Genomic DNA, 19,282 nt, shown 5'->3' with positions numbered 1-19,282 from the left:
ATTTGAGACTGGGGGATACACTGGGCCATGAGGTTACAGATTGTGGTTGATCCCCTGGCCTGGTGGTGATGTGAGACTGTTGGATACACAGTCCCATGAGGTTATTGATTGTGGTTGATCCCCTGGCCTGGTGGTGATGTGAGACTGGGGGATACACTGGGGCATGAGGTTACAGATTGTGGTTGATCCCCTGTCCTGGTGGTGATGTGAGACCTGGGGATACACTGGGCCATGGGGTTACAGATTGTGGTTGATCCCCTGGCCTGGTGGTGATGTGAGACTGGGGGATACACTGGGGCATGAGGTTACAGATTGCGGTTGATCGCTTGGCATGGTGGTGATGTGAGTCTGGGGGATACACTGGGCCATGAGGTTACAGATTGTGGTTGATCCCCTGGCCTGGTGGTGATGCGTGACTGGGGGATTCACTGGGCCATGAGGTTACAGATTGTGGTTGATCCCCTGGCCTGGTGGTGATGTGAGACTGGGGGATACACTGGGCCATGAGGTTACAGATTGTGGTTGATCCCCTGGCCTGGTGGTTATGTGAGACTGGGGGATACACTGGGCCATGAGGTTACAGATTGTGGGTGATCCCCTGGCCTGGTGGTAATGTGAGACTGGGCGTACACTGGGCCATGATGTTACAGATTGTGGTTGATCCCCTGGCCTGGTGGTCATGTGAGACTGGGGAATACACTGGGCCATGAGGCTACAGATTGTGGTTGATCCCCTGGCCTCGTGGTGATGTGAGACTGGGGGATACACTGCGCTATGATGTTACAGATTGTGGTTGATCCCCTGTCCTGGTGATAATGTGAGACTGGGGATACACTGGGCCATGATGTTACAGATTGTGGTTGGTCCCCTGGCATGGTGGTGATGTGAGACTGGGGGATACACTGGGCCATGAGGTTACAGATTGTGGTTGATCCCCTGGCCTGGTGGTGATGTGTGACTGGGGGATACACTGGGCCATGAGGTTACAGATTGTGGTTGATCCCCTGGCCTGCTGGTGATGTGAGACTGGGGGATACACTGGGCCATGAAGTTACAGATTGTGTTTGATACCCTGGCCTGGTGGTGATGTGAGACTGGGGGATACACTGGGCCATGAGGTTACAGATTGTGGGTGATCCCCTGGCCTGGTGGTAATGTGAGACTGGGCGTACACTGGGCCATGATGTTACAGATTGTGGTTGATCCCCTGGCCTCGTGGTGATGTGAGACTGGGGGTTACACTGGGCCATGAGGTTACAGATTGTGGTTGATCCCCTGGCCTGGAGGTGATGTGAGACTGGGGGATACACTGGGCCATGAGGTTACAGATTGTGGATGATCCCCTGGCCTGGTGGTGATGTGCGACTGGGGGATACACTGGGCCATGAGGTTACAGATTGTGGTTGATCCCCTGGCCTGGTGGTGATGTGAGACTGGGGGATACACTGGGCTGTGAGGTTACAGATTGTGGTTGTTCCCCTGGCCTCGTGGTGATGTGAGACTGGGGGATACACTGGTCCATGAGGTTACAGATTGTGGTTGATCCCCTGGCCTGGTGGTGATGTGAGACTGTGGGATACACTGTGCCGTGAGGTTCCACATTGTGGTTGATCCCCTGGCCTGGTGGTGATGTGAGACTTGGGGTACACTGGGCCATGATGTTACAGATTGTGGTTGATCCCCTGGCCTGGTGGTAATGTGAGACTGGGCGTACACTGGGCCATGATGTTACAGATTGTGGTTGATCCCCTGGCCTGGTGGTCATGTGAGACTGGGGGATACACTGGGCCATGAGGCTACAGATTGTGGTTGATCCCCTGGCCTCGTGGTGATGTGAGACTGGGGGATACACTGCGCTATGATGTTACAGATTGTGGTTGATCCCCTGTCCTGGTGATAATGTGAGACTGGGGATACACTGGGCCATGATGTTACAGATTGTGGTTGGTCCCCTGGCATGGTGGTGATGTGAGACTGGGGGATACACTGGGCCATGAGGTTACAGATTGTGGTTGATCCCCTGGCCTGGTGGTGATGTGTGACTGGGGGATACACTGGGCCATGAGGTTACAGATTGTGGTTGATCCCCTGGCCTGCTGGTGATGTGAGACTGGGGGATACACTGGGCCATGAAGTTACAGATTGTGTTTGATACCCTGGCCTGGTGGTGATGTGAGACTGGGGGATACACTGGGCCATGAGGTTACAGATTGTGGTTGATCCCCTGGCCTGCTGGTGATGTGAGACTGGGGGATACACTGGGCCATGAAGTTACAGATTGTGTTTGATACCCTGGCCTGGTGGTGATGTGAGACTGGGGGATACACTGGGCCATGAAGTTACAGATTGTGTTTGATACCCTGGCCTGGTGGTGATGTGAGACTGGGGGATACACTGGGCCATGAGGTTACAGATTGTGGGTGATCCCCTGGCCTGGTGGTAATGTGAGACTGGGCGTACACTGGGCCATGATGTTACAGATTGTGGTTGATCCCCTGGCCTCGTGGTGATGTGAGACTGGGGGTTACACTGGGCCATGAGGTTACAGATTGTGGTTGATCCCCTGGCCTGGAGGTGATGTGAGACTGGGGGATACACTGGGCCATGAGGTTACAGATTGTGGATGATCCCCTGGCCTGGTGGTGATGTGCGACTGGGGGATACACTGGGCCATGAGGTTACAGATTGTGGTTGATCCCCTGGCCTGGTGGTGATGTGAGACTGGGGGATACACTGGGCTGTGAGGTTACAGATTGTGGTTGTTCCCCTGGCCTCGTGGTGATGTGAGACTGGGGGATACACTGGTCCATGAGGTTACAGATTGTGGTTGATCCCCTGGCCTGGTGGTGATGTGAGACTGTGGGATACACTGTGCCGTGAGGTTCCACATTGTGGTTGATCCCCTGGCCTGGTGGTGATGTGAGACTTGGGGTACACTGGGCCATGATGTTACAGATTGTGGTTGATCCCGTGCCCTGGTGGTGATGTTAGACTGGGGGAAATGCTGGGCAATGAAATTACAGATTGTGGTTGATCCCCTGGCCTGGTGGTGATGTGAGACTGTGGGATACACTGGACCATGAGGTTACAGATTGTGGTTGATCCCCTGGCCTGGTGGTGATGTTAGACTGGGGGAAATGCTGGGCCATGAAGTTACAGATTGTGGTTGATCCCCTGGCCTGGTGGTGATGTTAGACTGGGGAAAATGCTGGGCCATGAAGTTACAGATTGTGGTTGATCCCCTGGCCTGGTGGTGATGTGAGACTGGGAGATACACTGGGCTATGAGGTTACAGGTTTTGGTTGATCCCCTGGCCTTGTGGTAATGTGAGACTGGGGAATACACTGGGCTATGAGGTTACAGGTTTTGGTTGATCCCTTGGCCGTGGTGATGTGAGACTGGGGGATACACTGGGCCATGAGGTTGCAGATTGTGGTTGTTCTCCTGGCCTGATGGTGATGTGAGACTGGGGGATACAATGGGCCAAAAGGTTACAGATTGTGGTTGATCCACTGCCCTGGTGGTGATGTGAGACTGGGGGATACACAGGGCCAAGAGTTTACAGATTGTGGTTGATCCCCTGGCCTGGTGGTGATGTGAGACTGGGGGATACACTGGGCCATGAGGTTACAGATTATGGTTGATCCCCTGGCCTGGTGGTGATGTGAGACTGGGGGATACACTGGGCCATGAGGTTACAGATTGTGGTTGATCCCCTGGCCTGGTGGTGATGTGAGACTGGGGCATACACTGGGCCATGAGGTTACAGATTGTGGTTGATCGCCTGCCCTGGTGGTGATGTGAGACTGGGGGATACACTGGGCCATGAGGTTACAGATTGTGGTTGATCCCCTGGCCTGGTGGTGATGTGAGACTGGGGGAAACACTGGTCCATGAGGTTACAGATTGTGGTTGATCCCCTGGCCTGGTGTTGATGTGAGACTGGGGTATACACTGGGCCATGAGGTTACAGATTGTGGTAGATCCCCTGGCCTGGTGGCGATGTGAGACTGGGGGATACACTGGGCCATGAGGTTACAGATTGTGGTTGATCCCCTGGCCTGGTGGTGATGTGAGACTGGGGGATACACAGGGCCATGAGTTTACAGATTGTGGTTGATCCCCTGGCCTGGTGGTGATGTGAGACTGGGGGATACACTGGGCCATGAGGTTACAGATTGTGGTTGATCCCCTGGCCTGGTGGTGATGTGAGACTGGGGGATACACTGGGCCATGAGGTTACAGATTGTGGTTGATCCCCTGGCCTGGTGGTGATGTGAGACTGGGGGATACACTGGGCCATGAGGTTACAGATTGTGGTTGATCCCCTGGCCTGGTGGTGATGTGAGACTGGGGCATACACTGGGCCATGAGGTTACAGATTGTCGTTGATCCCCTGGCCTGGTGGTGATTTGAGACTGGCGGATACACTGGGCCATGAGGTTACAGATTGTGGTTGATCCCCTGGCCTGGTGGTGATGTGAGACTGTTGGATACACAGTGCCATGAGGTTATTGATTGTGGTTGATCCCCTGGCCTGGTGGTGATGTGAGACTGGGGGATACACTGGGGCATGAGGTTACAGATTGTGGTTGATCCCCTGTCCTGGTGGTAATGTGACACTGGGGATACACTGGGCCATGATGTTACAGATTGTGGTTGATCCCCTGGCATGGTGGTGATGTGAGACTGGGGGATACACTGGGCCATGAGGTTACAGATTGTGGTTGATCCCCTGGCCTGGTGGTGATGTGAGACTGGGGGATACACTGGGCCATGAGGTTACAGATTGTGGTTGATCCCCTGGCCTGGTGGTGATGTGTTACTGGGGGATACACTGGGCCATGAGGTTACAGATTGTGGTTGATCCCCTGGCCTGGTGGTGATGTGAGACTGGGGGATACACTGGGCCATGATGTTACAGATTGTGGTTGATCCCCTGGCCTGGTGGTCATGTGAGACTGGGGAATACACTGGGCCATGAGGCTACAGATTGTGGTTGATCCCCTGGCCTCGTGGTGATGTGAGACTGGGGGATACACTGCGCTATGATGTTACAGATTGTGGTTGATCCCCTGTCCTGGTGATAATGTGAGACTGGGGATACACTGGGCCATGATGTTACAGATTGTGGTTGGTCCCCTGGCATGGTGGTGATGTGAGACTGGGGGATACACTGGGCCATGAAGTTACAGATTGTGGTTGATCCCCTGGCCTGGTGGTGATGTGAGACTGGGGGAAATGCTGGGCCATGAGGTTACAGATTGTGGTTGATCCCCTGGCCTGGTGGTGATGTGAGACTGGGGGATACACTGGGCCATGAAGTTACAGATTGTGGTTGATCCCCTGGCCTGGTGGTGATGTGAGACTGGGGGATACACTGGGACATGAGGTTACAGATTGTGGTTGATCCCCTGGCCTGGTGGTGATGTGAGACTGGGGGATACACTGGGCCATGATGTTACAGATTGTGGTTGGTCCCCTGGCATGGTGGTGATGTGAGACTGGGGGATACACTGGGCCATGAGGTTACAGATTGTGGTTGATCCCCTGGCCTGGTGGTGATGTGTGACTGGGGGATACACTGGGCCATGAGGTTACAGATTGTGGTTGATCCCCTGGCCTGGTGGTGATGTGAGACTGGGGGATAAACTGGGCCATGAGGTTACAGATTGTGGTTGATCCCCTGGCCTGCTGGTGATGTGAGACTGGGGGATACACTGGGCCATGAAGTTACAGATTGTGTTTGATCCCCTGGCCTGGTGGTGATGTGAGACTGGGGGATACACTGGGCCATGAGGTTACAGATTGTGGGTGATCCCCTGGCCTGACCGTAATGTGAGACTGGGCGTACACTGGGCCATGATGTTACAGATTGTGGTTGATCCCCTGGCCTGGTGGTCATGTGAGACTGGGGAATACACAGGGCCATGAGGCTACAGATTGTGGTTGATCCGCTGGCCTCGTGGTGATGTGAGACTGGGGGTTACACTGGGCCATGAGGTTACAGATTGTGGTTGATCCCCTGGCCTGGAGGTGATGTGAGACTGGGGGATACACTGGGCCATGAGGTTACAGATTGTGGATGATCCCCTGGCCTGGTGGTGATGTGAGACTGGGGGATACACTGGGCCATGAGGTTACAGATTGTGGTTGATCCCCTGGCCTGGTGGTGATGTGAGACTGGGGGATACACTGGGCTGTGAGGTTACAGATTGTGGTTGTTCCCCTGGCCTCGTGGTGATGTGAGACTGGGGGATACACTGGTCCATGAGGTTACAGATTGTGGTTGATCCCCTGGCCTGGTGGTGATGTGAGACTGTGGGATACACTGTGCCGTGAGGTTCCACATTGTGGTTGATCCCCTGGCCTGGTGGTGATGTGAGACTTGGGGTACACTGGGCCATGAGGTTACAGATTGTGGTTGATCCCGTGCCCTGGTGGTGATGTTAGACTGGGGGAAATGCTGGGCAATGAAATTACAGATTGTGGTTGATCCCCTGGCCTGGTGGTGATGTGAGACTGTGGGATACACTGGACCATGAGGTTACAGATTGTGGTTGATCCCCTGGCCTGGTGGTGATGTGAGACTGGGGGTACGCTGGGCCATGAGGTTACTGATTGTGGTTGATCCCCTGGCCTGGTGGTGATGTGAGACTGGGGGATACACTGGGCCATGAAGTTACAGATTGTGGTTGATCCCCTGGCCTGGTGGTGATGTGAGACTGGGGGATACACTGGGCTATGAGGTTACAGGTTTTGGTTGATCCCCTGGCCTTGTGGTAATGTGAGACTGGGGAATACACTGGGCTATGAGGTTACAGATTGTGGTTGATCCACTGGCCGTGGTGATGTGAGACTGGGGGATACACTGGGCCATGAGGTTGCAGATTGTGGTTGTTCTCCTGGCCTGATGGTGATGTGAGACTGGGGGATACAATGGGCCAAAAGTTTACAGATTGTGGTTGATCCACTGCCCTGGTGGTGATGTGAGACTGGGGGATACAATGGGCCAAAAGGTTACAGATTGTGGTTGATCCACTGCCCTGGTGGTGATGTGAGACTGGGGGATACACTGGGCCATGAGGTTACAGATTGTGGATGATCCCCTGGCCTGGTGGTGATGTGAGACTGGGGGATACAATGGGCCAAAAGTTTACAGATTGTGGTTGATCCACTGCCCTGGTGGTGATGTGAGACTGGGGGATACACTGGGCCATGAGGTTACAGATTGTGGTTGATCCCCTGCCCTGGTGGTAATGTGAGACTGGGGGTACACTGGGCCATGAGGTTACAGATTGTGGTTGATCCCCTGGCCTGGTGGTGATGTTAGACTGGGGGATACACTGGACCATGAGGTTACAAATTGTGGTTGATCCCCTGGCCTGGTGGTGATGTGAGACTGGGGGATACACTGGGCCATGAGGTTACAGATTGTGGTTGATCGCCTGCCCTGGTGGTGATGTGAGACTGTGGGATACACTGGGCCATGAGGTTTCAGATTGTGGTTGATCCCCTGGCCTGGTGGTGATGTGAGACCGGGGGTTACACTGGGCCATGAGGTTACAGATTGTGGTTGATCCCCTGGCCTGGTGGTGATGTGAGACTGGGGGATACACTGGGCCATGAGGTTACAGATTGTGGTTGATCCCCTGGCCTGGTGGTGATGTGAGACTGGGGGATACACAGGGCCATGAGTTTACAGATTGTGGTTGATCCCCTGGCCTGGTGGTGATGTGAGACTGGGGGATACACTGGGCCATGAGGTTACAGATTGTGGTTGAGCCCCTGGCCTGGTGGTGATGTGAGACTGGGGGATACACTGGGCCATGAGGTTACAGATTGTGGTTGATCCCCTGGCCTGGTGGTGATGTGAGACTGGGGCATACACTGGGCCATGAGGTTACAGATTGTGGTTGATCCCCTGGCCTGGTGGTGATGTGAGACTGGGGGATACACTGGGCCATGAGGTTACAGATTGTGGTTGATCGCCTGCCCTGGTGGTGATGTGAGACTGGGGGATACACTGGGCCATGAGGTTACAGATTGTGGTTGATCCCCTGGCCTGGTGTTGATGTGAGACTGGGGGATACACTGGTCCATGAGGTTACAGATTGTGGTTGATCCCCTGGCCTGGTGGTGATGTGAGACTGGGGGATACACTGGGCCATGAGGTTACATATTGTGGTTGATCCCCTGGCCTGGTGGTGATGTGAGACTGGGGGATACACTGGGCCATGAGGTTACAGATTGTGGTTGATCCCCTGGCCTGGTGGTGATGTGAGACTGGGGGATACACAGGGCCATGCGTTTACAGATTGTGGTTGATCCCCTGGCCTGGTGGTGATGTGAGACTGGGGGATACACTGGGCCATGAGGTTACAGATTGTGGTTGATCCCCTGGCCTGGTGGTGATGTGAGACTGGGGGATACACTGGGCCATGAGGTTACAGATTGTGGTTGATCCCCTGGCCTGGTGTTGATGTGAGACTGGGGGATACACTGGTCCATGAGGTTACAGATTGTGGTTGATCCCCTGGCCTGGTGGTGATGTGAGACTGGGGGATACACTGGGCCATGAGGTTACATATTGTGGTTGATCCCCTGGCCTGGTGGTGATGTGAGACTGGGGGATACACAGGGCCATGCGTTTACAGATTGTGGTTGATCCCCTGGCCTGGTGGTGATGTGAGACTGGGGGATACACTGGGCCATGAGGTTACAGATTGTGGTTGATCCCCTGGCCTGGTGGTGATGTGAGACTGGGGGATACACTGGGCCATGAGGTTACAGATTGTGGTTGATCCCCTGGCCTGGTGGTGATGTGAGACTGGGGCATACACTGGGCCATGAGGTTACAGATTGTGGTTGATCCCCTGGCCTGGTGGTGATTTGAGACTGGGGGATACACTGGGCCATAAGGTTACAGATTGTGGTTGATCCCCTGGCCTGGTGGTGATGTGAGACTGGGGGATACACTGGGCCATGAAGTTACAGATTGTGGTTGATCCCCTGGCCTGGTGGTGATGTGAGACTGGGGGATACACTGGGCCATGAGGTTACAGATTGTGGTTGATCCCCTGGCCTGGTGTTGATGTGAGACTGGGGGATACACTGGTCCATGAGGTTACAGATTGTGGTTGATCCCCTGGCCTGGTGGTGATGTGAGACTGGCGGATACACAGGGCCATGAGTTTACAGATTGTGGTTGATCCCCTGGCCTGGTGGTGATGTGAGACTGGGGGATACACGGGGCCATGAGGTTACAGATTGTGTTTGATCCCCTGGCCTGGTGGTGATGTGAGACTGGGGGATACACAGGGCCATGAGGTTACAGATTGTGGTTGATCCCCTGGCCTGGTGGTGATGTGAGACTGGGGAATACACTGGTTCATGAGGTTACAGATTGTGGTTGATCCCCAGGCCTGGTGGTGATGTGAGACTGGGGGATACACTGGGCCATGAGGTTACAGGTTGTGGTTGATCCCCTGGCCTGATGTTAGACTGGGGGATACACTGGGCCATGAGGTTACAGATTGTGGTTGATCCCCTGGCCTGGTGGTGATGTGAGACTGGGGGATACACTGGGCCATGAGGTTACAGATTGTGGTTGATCCCCTGGTCTGGTGGTGATGTGAGACTGAGGGATACACTGGGCCATGAAGTTACAGATTGTGTTTGATCCCCTGGCCTGGTGGTGATGTGAGACTGGGGGATACACTGGGCCATGAGGTTACAGATTGTGGGTGATCCCCTGGCCTGGTGGTAATGTGAGACTGGGCGTACACTGGGCCATGATGTTACAGATTGTGGTTGTTCCCCTGGCCTGGTGGTCATGTGAGACTGGGGAATACACTGGGCCATGAGGCTACAGATTGTGGTTGATCCCCCGGCCTTGTGGTGATGTGAGACTGGGGGATACACTGCGCTATGATGTTACAGATTGTGGTTGATCCCCTGTCCTGGTGATAATGTGAGACTGGGGATACACTGGGCCATGATGTTACAGATTGTGGTTGGTCCCCTGGCATGGTGGTGATGTGAGACTGGGGGATACACTGGGCCATGTGGTTACAGATTGTGGTTGATCCCCTGGCCTGGTGGTGATGTGTGACTGGGGGATACACTGGGCCATGAGGTTACAGATTGTGGTTGATCCCCTGGCCTGGTGGTGATGAGAGACTGGGGGATACACTGGGCCATGAGGTTACAGATTGTGGTTGATCCCGTGCCCTGGTGGTGATGTTAGACTGGGGGAAATGCTGGGCAATGAAATTACAGATTGTGGTTGATCCCCTGGCCTGGTGGTGATGTGAGACTGTGGGATACACTGGTCCATGAGGTTACAGATTGTGGTTGATCCCCTGGCCTGGTGGTGATGTGAGACTGTGGGATACACTGGTCCATGAGGTTACAGATTGTGGTTGATCCCCTGGCCTGGTGGTGATCTGAGACTGGGGGGTACACTGGGCCATGAGGTTACTGATTGTGGTTGATCCCCTGGCCTGGTGGTGATGTTAGACTGGGGGAAATGCTGGGCCATGAGGTTACAGATTGTGGTTGATCCCCTGCCCTGGTGGTGATGTTAGACTGGGGGATACACTGGACCATGAGGTTACAAATTGTGGTTGATCCCCTGGCCTGGTGGTGATGTGAGACTGGGGGATACACTGGGCCATGAGGTTACAGATTGTGGTTGATCGCCTGCCCTGGTGGTGATGTGAGACTGGGGGATACACTGGGCCATGAGGTTTCAGATTGTGGTTGATCCCCTGGCCTGGTGGTGATGTGAGACTGGGGGATACACTGGTCCATGAGGTTACAGATTGTGGTTGATCCCCTGGCCTGGTGGTGATGTGAGACTGGGGGATACACTGGGCCATGAGGTTACAGATTGTGGTTGATCCCCTGGCCTGGTGGTGATGTGAGACTGGGGGATACACTGGGCCATGAGGTTACAGATTGTGGTTGATCCCCTGGCCTGGTGGTGATGTGAGACTGGGGGATACACTGGGCCATGAGGTTACAGATTGTGGTTGAGCCCCTGGCCTGGTGGTGATGTGAGACTGGGGGATACACTGGGCCATGAGGTTACAGATTGTGGTTGATCCCCTGGCCTGGTGGTGATGTGAGACTGGGGCATACACTGGGCCATGAGGTTACAGATTGTGGTTGATCCCCTGGCCTGGTGGTGATGTGAGACTGGGGGATACACTGGTCCATGAGGTTACAGATTGTGGTTGATCCCCTGGCCTGGTGGTGATGTGAGACTGGGGGATACACTGGGCCATGAGGTTACAGATTGTGGTTGATCCCCTGGCCTGGTGGTGATGTGAGACTGGGGGATACACTGGGCCATGAGGTTACAGATTGTGGTTGATCCCCTGGCCTGGTGGTGATGTGAGACTGGGGGATACACAGGGCCATGCGTTTACAGATTGTGATTGATCCCCTGGCCTGGTGGTGATGTGAGACTGGGGGATACACTGGGCCATGAGGTTACAGATTGCGGTTGATCCCCTGGCCTGGTGGTGATGTGAGACTGGGGGATACACTGGGCCATGAGGTTACAGATTGTGGTTGATCCCCTGGCCTGGTGGTGATGTGAGACTGGGGCATACACTGGGCCATGAGGTTACAGATTGTGGTTGATCCCCTGGCCTGGTGGTGATTTGAGACTGGGGGATACACTGGGCCATAAGGTTACAGATTGTGGTTGATCCCCTGGCCTGGTGGTGATGTGAGACTGGGGGATACACTGGGCCATGAAGTTACAGATTGTGGTTGATCCCCTGGCCTGATGGCGATGTTGGATTGGGGGATACACTGGTCCATGAGGTTACAGATTGTGGTTGATCCCCTGGCCTGGTGGTGATGTGAGACTGGGGGATACACTGGGCCATGAGGTTACAGATTGTGGTTGATCCCCTGGCCTGGTGTTGATGTGAGACTGGGGGATACACTGGGCCATGAGGTTACAGATTGTGGTTGATCCCCTGGCCTGGTGGTGATGTGAGACTGGGGGATACACAGGGCCATGAGTTTACAGATTGTGGTTGATCCCCTGGCCTGGTGGTGATGTGAGACTGGGGGATACACTGGGCCATGAGGTTACAGATTGTGTTTGATCCCCTGGCCTGGTGGTGATGTGAGACTGGGGGATACACAGGGCCATGAGGTTACACATTGTGGTTGATCCCCTGGCCTGGTGGTGATGTGAGACTGGGGGATACACTGGGCCATGAGGTTACAGATTGTGGTTGATCCCCTGGCCTGGTGGTGATTTGAGACTGGGGGATACACTGGTTCATGAGGTTACAGATTGTGGTTGATCCCCAGGCCTGGTGGTGATGTGAGACTGGGGGATACACTTGGCCATGAGGTTACAGATTGTGGTTGATCCCCTGGCCTGGTGGTGATTTGAGACTGGGGGATACACTGGTTCATGAGGTTACAGATTGTGGTTGATCCCCAGGCCTGGTGGTGATCTGAGACTGGGGGATACACTGGGCCATGAAGTTACAGATTGTGGTTGATCCCCTGGACTGGTGGTGATCTGAGACTGGGGGATACACTGGTTCATGAGGTTACAGATTGTGGTTGATCCCCAGGCCTGGTGGCGATGTTGGACTGGGGGATACACTGGGCCATGAGGTTACAGATTGTGGTTGATCCCCTGGCCTGGTGGTGATGTGAGACTGGGGGATACACAGGGCCATGAGTTTACAGATTGTGGTTGATCCCCTGGCCTGGTGGTGATGTGAGACTGGGGGATACACTGGGCCATGAGGTTACAGATTGTGTTTGATCCCCTGGCCTGGTGGTGATGTGAGACTGGGGGATACACAGGGCCATGAGGTTACACATTGTGGTTGATCCCCTGGCCTGGTGGTGATGTGAGACTGGGGGATACACTGGGCCATGAGGTTACAGATTGTGGTTGATCCCCTGGCCTGGTGGTGATTTGAGACTGGGGGATACACTGGTTCATGAGGTTACAGATTGTGGTTGATCCCCAGGCCTGGTGGTGATGTGAGACTGGGGGATACACTTGGCCATGAGGTTACAGATTGTGGTTGATCCCCTGGCCTGGTGGTGATTTGAGACTGGGGGATACACTGGTTCATGAGGTTACAGATTGTGGTTGATCCCCAGGCCTGGTGGTGATCTGAGACTGGGGGATACACTGGGCCATGAAGTTACAGATTGTGGTTGATCCCCTGGACTGGTGGTGATCTGAGACTGGGGGATACACTGGTTCATGAGGTTACAGATTGTGGTTGATCCCCAGGCCTGGTGGCGATGTTGGACTGGGGGATACACTGGGCCATGAGGTTACAGATTGTGGTTGATCCCCTGGCCTGGTGGTGATGTGAGACTGGGGGATACACTGGGCCATGAGGTTACAGATTGTGGTTGATCCCCTGGCCTGGTGGTGATGTGAGACTGAGGGATACACTGGGCCATGAAGTTACAGATTGTGTTTGATCCCCTGGCCTGGTGGTGATGTGAGACTGGGGGATACACTGGGCCGTGAGCTTACAGATTGTGGTTGATCCCCTGGCCTGGTGGTGATGTGAGACTGGGGGATACACTGGGCCATGAGGTTACAGATTGTGGGTGATCCCCTGGCCTGGTGGTGATGTGAGACTGGGGGATACACTGGGCCATGAGGTTACAGATTGTGGTTGATCCCCTGGCCTGGTGGTGATGTGAGACTGGGGGATACACTGGGCCATGAGGTTACAGATTGTGGTTGATCCCCTGGCCTGGTGGTGATGTTAGACTGGGGGATACACTGGGCCATGATGTTACAGATTGTGGTTGATCCCCTGGCCTGGTGGTCATGTGAGACTGGGGAATACACTGGGCCATGAGGCTACAGATTGTGGTTGATCCCCTGGCCTCGTGGTGATGTGAGACTGGGGGATACACTGCGCTATGATGTTACAGATTGTGGTTGATCCCCTGTCCTGGTGATAATGTGAGACTGGGGATACACTGGGCCATGAGGTTACAGATTGTGGTTGATCCCCTGGCCTGGTGGTGATGTGTGACTGGGGGATACACTGGGCCATGAGGTTACAGATTGTGGTTGATCCCCTGGCCTGGTGATGATGAGAGACTGGGGGATACACTGGGCCATGAGGTTACAGATTGTGATTGATCCCCTGGCCTGCTGGTGATGTGAGACTGGGGGATACACTGGGCCATGAAGTTACAGATTGTGTTTGATCCCCTGGCCTGGTGGTGATGTGAGACTGGGGGATACACTGGGCCATGAGGTTACAGATTGTGGGTGATCCCCTGGCCTTGTGGTGATATGAGACTGGGGGATACACTGGGCCATGAGGTTACAGATTGTGGGTGATCCCCTGGCCTTGTGGTGATGTGAGACTGGGGGATACACTGGGCCATGAGGTTACAGATTTTGGTTGATCCCCTGCCCTGGTGGTGATGTGAGACTGGGGGATACACTGGGCCGTGAGGTTACAGATTGTGGTTGATCCCCTGGCCTGGTGGTGATGTGAGGCTGGGGGATACACTGGGCTGTGAGGTTACAGATTGTGGTTGTTCCCCTGGCCTCGTGGTGATGTGAGACTGGGGGATACACTGGGCCATGAGGTTACAGATTGTGGTTGATCCCCTGGCCTGGTGGTGATGTGAGACTGGGGGATACACTGGGCTGTGAGGTTACAGATTGTGGTTGTTCCCCTGGCCTCGAGGTGATGTGAGACTGGGGGATACACTGGGCCGTGAGGTTCCACATTGTTGTTGATCCCCTGGCCTGGTGGTGATGTGAGACTGGGGGTACACTGGGCCATGAGGTTACAGATTGTGGTTGATCCCGTGCCCTGGTGGTGATGTTAGACTGGGGGAAATGCTGGGCAATGAAATTACAGATTGTGGTTGATCCCCTGGCCTGGTGGTGATGTGAGACTGTGGGATACACTGGGCCATGAGGTTACAGATTGTGATTGATCCCCTGGCCTGCTGGTGATGTGAGACTGGGGGATACACTGGGCCATGAAGTTACAGATTGTGTTTGATCCCCTGGCCTGGTGGTGATGTGAGACTGGGGGATACACTGGGCCATGAGGTTACAGATTGTGGGTGATCCCCTGGCCTTGTGGTGATGTGAGACTGGGGGATACACTGGGCCATGAGGTTACAGATTGTGGGTGATCCCCTGGACTTGTGGTGATGTGAGACTGGGGGATACACTGGGCCATGAGGTTACAGATTTTGGTTGATCCCCTGCCCTGGTGGTGATGTGAGACTGGGGGATACACTGGGGCGTGAGGTTACAGATTGTGGTTGATCCCCTGGCCTGGTGGTGATGTTGAGACTGGGGGATACACTGGGCCATGAGGTTACAGATTGTGGTTGATCCCCTTGCCTGGCGGTGATGTGAGACTGTGGGATACACTGTGCCATGAGGTTCCACATTGTTGTTGATCCCCTGGCCTGGTGGTGATGTGAGACTGGGGGTACACTGGGCCATGAGGTTACAGATTGTGGTTGATCCCGTGCCCTGGTGGTGATGTTAGACTGGGGGAAATGCTGGGCAATGAAATTACAGATTGTGGTTGATCCCCTGGCCTGGTGGTGATGTGAGACTGTGGGATACACTGGGCCATGAGGTTACAGATTGTGGTTGATCCCCTGGCCTGGTGGTGATGTTAGACTGGGGGAAATGCTGGGCCATGAAGTTACAGATTGTGGTTGATCCCCTGGCCTGGTGGTAATGTGAGACTGGGGGATACACTGGGCTATGAGGTTACAGGTTTTGGTTGATCCCCTGGCCTGGTGGTAATGTGAGACTGGGGAATACACTGGGCTATGAGGTTACAGGTTTTGGTTGATCCCTTGGCCGTGGTGATGTGAGACTGGGGGATACACTGGGCCATGAGGTTGCAGATTGAGTTTGTTCTCCTGGCCTGATGGTGATGTGAGACTGGGGGATACAGTGGGCCATGAGGTTACAGGTTGTGCTTGATCCCCTGACCTGGTGGTGATGTGAGACTGGGGTATACACTGGGCCATGAGGTTACAGATTGTGGTTGATCCCCTGGCCTGGTGGTGATGTGAGACTGGGGGATACACTGGGCCATAAGGTTACAGATTGTGGTTGATCACCTGGCCTGGTGGTGATGTGAGACTGGGGGTACACTGGGCCATGAGGTTTCAGATTGTGGTTGATCCCCTGGACTGGTGGTGATGTGAGACTGGGGAATACACAGGGTCATGAGTTTACAGATTGTGGTTGATCCCCTGGCCTGGTGGTGATGTGAAACTGGGGGATACACTGGGCCATGAGGTTACAGATTGTGGTTGATCCCCTGGCCTGGTGGTGATGTGAGACTGGGGGATACACTGGGCCATGAGGTTACAGATTGTGGTTGATCCCCTGGCCTGGTGGTGATGTGAGACTGGGGGATACACTGGGCCATGAGGTTACAGATTGTGGTTGATCCCCTGGCCTGGTGGTGATGTGAGACTGGGGGATACACAGGGCCATGAGTTTACAGATTGTGGTTGATCCCCTGGCCTGGTGGTGATGTGAGACTGGGGTATACACAGGGCCATGAGGTTACAGATTGTGGTTGATCCCCTGGCCTGGTCGTGATGTGAGACTGGAGGATACACAGGGCCATGAGGTTACAGAATGTGGTTGATCCCCTGGCCTGGTGGTGATGTGAGACTGGGGAATACACTGGGCCATGAGGTTACAGATTGTGGTTGATCCCCTGGCCTGGTGGTGATTTGAGACTGGGGGATACACTGGGCCATGAGGTTACAGATTGTGGTTGATCCCATGGCCTGGTGGTGATGTGAGACTGGGGGATACACTGGGCCATGAAGTTACAGATTGTGGTTGATCCCCTGGCCTGGTGGCGATGTTGGACTGGGGGATACACTGGGCCATGAGGTTACAGATTGTGGTTGATCCCCTGGCCTGGTGGTGATGTGAGACTGGGGGATACACTGGGCCATGAGGTTACAGATTGTGGTTGATCCCCTGGCCTGGTGGTGATGTGAGACTGGGGGATACACTGGGCCATGAGGTTATAGATTGTGTATGATCCCCTGGCCTGGTGGTGATGTGAGACTGGGGGATACACTGGGGCATGAGGTTACAGATTGTGGTTGATCCCCTGGCCTGGTGGTGATGTGAGACTGGGGGATACACTGGGCCATGAAGTTACAGATTGTGTTTGATCCCCTGGCCTGGTGGTGATGTGAGACTGGGGGATACACTGGGCCATGAGGTTACAGATTGTGGGTGATCCCCTGGCCTGGTGGTAATGTGAGACTGGGCGTACACTGGGCCATGATGTTACATATTGTGGTTGATCCCCTGGCCTGGTGGTGATGTGAGACTGGGGGATACACTGGGCCATGAGGTTACAGATTGTGGTTGATCCCCTGGCCTGGTGGTGATGTGAGACTGGGGCATGCACTGGGCCATGAGGTTACAGATTGTGGTTGATCCCCTGGCCTGGTGGTGATTTGAGACTGGGGGATACACTGGGCCATGAGGTTACAGATTGTGGTTGATCCCCTGGCCTGGTGGTGATGTGAGACTTGGGGATACACTGGGCCATGAAGTTACAGATTGTGGTAGATCCCCTGGCCTGGTGGCGATGTTGGACTGGGGGATACACTGGTCCATGAGGTTACAGATTGTGGTTGATCCCCTGGCCTGGTGGTGATGTGAGACTGGGGGATACACTGGGCCATGAGGTTACAGATTGTGGTTGATCCCCTGGCCTGGTGGTGATGTGAGACTGGGGGATACACAGGGCCATGAGGTTACAGATTGTGGTTGATCCCCTGGCCTGGTGGTGATGTGAGACTGGGGGATACACTGGGCCATGAGGTTCCACATTGTGGTTGATCCCCTGGCCTGGTGGTGATGTGAGACTGGGGGTACACTGGGCCATGAGGTTACAGATTGTGGTTGATCCCCTGGCCTGGTGGTGATGTGAGACTGGGGGATACACTGGGCCATGAGGTTAAAGATTGTGGTTGATCCCCTGGCCTGGTGGTGATGTGAGACTGGGGGATACACAGGGCCATGAGGTTACAGATTGTGGTTGATCCCCTGGCCTGGTGGTGATGTGAGACTGGGGGATACACTGGGCCATGAGGTTCCACATTGTGGTTGATCCCCTGGCCTGGTGGCGATGTTGGACTGGGGGATACACTGGGCCATGAGGTTACAGATTGTGGTTGATCCCCTGGCCTGATGTTAGACTGGGGGATACACTGGGCCATGAGGTTACAGATTGTGGTTGATCCCCTGGCCTGGTGGTGATGTGAGACTGGGGGATACACTGGGCCATGAGGTTACAGATTGTGGTTGATCCCCTGGCCTGGTGGTGATGTGAGACTGGGGGATACATTGGGGCATGAGGTTACAGATTGTGGTTGATCCCCTGTCCTGGTGGTGATGTGAGACGGGGGGATACACTGTGCCATGAAGTTACAGATTGTGTTTGATCCCCTGGCCTGGTGGTGATGTGAGACTGGGGGATACACTGGGCCATGAGGTTACAGATTGTGGTTGATCCCCTGGCCTGGTGGTGATGTGAGACTGGGGGATACACAGGGCCATGAGGTTACAGATTGTGGTTGATCCCCTGGCCTGGTGGTGATGTGAGACTGGGGGATACACTGGGCCATGAGGTTCCACATTGTGGTTGATCCCCTGGCCTGGTGGTGATGTGAGACTGGGGGTACACTGGGACATGAGGTTACAGATTGTGGTTGATCCCCTGGCCTGGTGGTGATGTGAGACTGGGGGATACACTGGGCCATGAGGTTACAGATTGTGGTTGATCCCCTGGCCTGGTGGTGATGTGAGACTGGGGGATACACAGGGCCATGAGGTTACAGATTGTGGTTGATCCCCTGGCCTGGTGGTGATGTGAGACTGGGGGATACACTGGGCCATGAGGTTCCACATTGTGGTTGATCCCCTGGCCTGGTGGCGATGTTGGACTGGGGGATACACTGGGCCATGAGGTTACAGATTGTGGTTGATCCCCTGGCCTGATGTTAGACTGGGGGATACACTGGGCCATGAGGTTACAGATTGTGGTTGATCCCCTGGCCTGGTGGTGATGTGAGACTGGGGGATACACTGGGCCATGAGGTTACAGATTGTGGTTGATCCCCTGGCCTGGTGGTGATCTGAGACTGGGGGGTACACTGGGCCATGAGGTTACTGATTGTGGTTGATCCCCTGGCCTGGTGGTGATGTTAGACTGGGGGA

This window comes from Hypanus sabinus, assembly GCF_030144855.1.
Source record: "Hypanus sabinus isolate sHypSab1 chromosome 24 unlocalized genomic scaffold, sHypSab1.hap1 SUPER_24_unloc_5, whole genome shotgun sequence".
Lineage (NCBI taxonomy): Eukaryota > Metazoa > Chordata > Chondrichthyes > Myliobatiformes > Dasyatidae > Hypanus > Hypanus sabinus.
This window is presented reverse-complemented; position numbering follows the sequence as displayed.